Source organism: Ipomoea triloba, chromosome 16, assembly GCF_003576645.1.
Source record: "Ipomoea triloba cultivar NCNSP0323 chromosome 16, ASM357664v1".
Taxonomy (NCBI): domain Eukaryota; kingdom Viridiplantae; phylum Streptophyta; class Magnoliopsida; order Solanales; family Convolvulaceae; genus Ipomoea; species Ipomoea triloba.
In genome coordinates, this window is record NC_044931.1 from 7,959,793 (window position 1) to 7,961,507 (window position 1,715).

The 1,715-nt window shown below is 52.5% G+C and overlaps 5 non-coding genes and 1 pseudogene across 5 annotated transcripts; all 6 read right to left on the bottom strand.

Moving 5' to 3' along the window:
- Positions 1 to 98, bottom strand: LOC116009055 (annotated as a pseudogene).
- Positions 99 to 235: 137 nt separating this feature from the next.
- LOC116008810 lies at positions 236 to 354 on the bottom strand. The gene has a single exon (XR_004096165.1). It is a non-coding gene; the product is annotated as a 5S ribosomal RNA (ribosomal RNA).
- A 137-nt stretch (positions 355 to 491) lies between these two features.
- Positions 492 to 610, bottom strand: LOC116008811. Its single transcript, XR_004096166.1, has one exon. It is a non-coding gene; the product is annotated as a 5S ribosomal RNA (ribosomal RNA).
- Positions 611 to 747: 137 nt separating this feature from the next.
- Positions 748 to 866, bottom strand: LOC116008760. The gene has a single exon (XR_004096119.1). It is a non-coding gene; the product is annotated as a 5S ribosomal RNA (ribosomal RNA).
- A 306-nt stretch (positions 867 to 1,172) lies between these two features.
- Positions 1,173 to 1,291, bottom strand: LOC116008445. Its single transcript, XR_004095828.1, has one exon. It is a non-coding gene; the product is annotated as a 5S ribosomal RNA (ribosomal RNA).
- A 137-nt stretch (positions 1,292 to 1,428) lies between these two features.
- Positions 1,429 to 1,547, bottom strand: LOC116008219. The gene has a single exon (XR_004095615.1). It is a non-coding gene; the product is annotated as a 5S ribosomal RNA (ribosomal RNA).
- Positions 1,548 to 1,715: the final 168 nt, after the last annotated feature.

The following is a 1,715-nucleotide window of genomic DNA, read 5'->3' on the forward strand; positions in this document are numbered from 1 at the left end:
CCAGGGGGTCACCCATCCTAGTACTACTCTCGCCCAAGCACGCTTGACTTCGGAGTTCTGATGGGATCCGGTGCATTAATGCTGGTATGATCGCATCTGTTACGTACTGCGTGCAAAATGTACTTGACCCTCTCTCTCCGCGCAACTTCTCTCGCTTAGCGGTTTAGCGGTTTAAAAGGATAGTACCCTTAGCGAGCGGTCCAGCGGTTTAAAAGAAACATTAAAAAGAGGGTGGGGGATGCAACCCGAGGCCTTCCCAGGGGGTCCCCCATCCTAGTACTACTCTCGCCCAAGCACGCTTCACTTCGGAGTTCTGATGGGATTCGGTGCATTAGGGCTGGTATGATCGCATCCGTCATGTACTGCGCGCAAAATGTACTTGACCCTCTCTCTCCGCGCAACTTCTCTCGCTTAGCGGTCTAGCGGTTTAAAAGGATAGTACCCTTAACGAGCGGTCCAGCGGTTTAAAAGAAACATTAAAAAGAGGGTGGGGGATGCAACCCGAGGCCTTCCCAGGGGGTCCCCCATCCTAGTACTACTCTCGCCCAAGCACGCTTCACTTCGGAGTTCTGATGGGATTCGGTGCATTAGGGCTGGTATGATCGCATCCGTCATGTACTGCGCGCAAAATGTACTTGACCCTCTCTCTCCGCGCAACTTCTCTCGCTTAGCGGTCTAGCGGTTTAAAAGGATAGTACCCTTAACGAGCGGTCCAGCGGTTTAAAAGAAACATTAAAAAGAGGGTGGGGGATGCAACCCGAGGCCTTCCCAGGGGGTCCCCCATCCTAGTACTACTCTCGCCCAAGCACGCTTCACTTCAGAGTTCTGATGGGATTCGGTGCATTAGTGCTGGTATGATCGCATCCGTCACGTACTGCGCGCAAAATGTACTTGACCCTCTCTCTCCGCGCAACTTCTCTCGCTTAGCGGTCTAGCGGTTTAAAAGGATAGTACCCTTAGCGAGCGGTCCAGCGGTTTAAAAGAAAGATTAAAAAGAGGGTGGGGGATGCAACACGAGGACTTCCCAGGGGGTCCGTCACGTACTGCGCGCAAAATGTACTTGACCCTCTCTCTCCGCGCAACTTCTCTCGCTTAGCGGTCTAGCGGTTTAAAAGGATAGTACCCTTAGCGACCGGTCCAGCGGTTTAAAAGAAAGATTAAAAAGAGGGTGGGGGATGCAACACAAGGACTTCCCAGGGGGTCACCCATCCTAGTACTACTCTCGCCCAAGCACGCTTAGCTTCGGAGTTCTGATGGGATCCGATGCATTAGTGCTGGTATGATCGCATCTGTCACGTACTGCGCGCAAAATGCACTTGACCCTCTCTCTCCGCGCAACTTCTCTCGCTTAGCGGTCTAGCGGTTTAAAAGGATAGTACCCTTAGCGAGCGGTCCAGCGGTTTAAAAGAAACATTAAAAAGAGGGTGGGGGATGCAACACGAGGACTTCCCAGGGGGTCACCCATCCTAGTACTACTCTCGCCCAAGCACGCTTAGCTTCGGAGTTCTGATGGGATCCGATGCATTAGTGCTGGTATGATCGCATCCGTCACGTACTGCGCGCAAAATGTACTTGACCCTCTCTCTCCGCGCAACTTCTCTCGCTTAGCGGTCTAGCAGTTTAAAAGGATAGTACCCTTAGCGAGCGGTCCAGCGGTTTAAAAGAAAGATTAAAAAGAGGGTGGGGGATGCAACACGAGGACTTCCCAGGGGGTC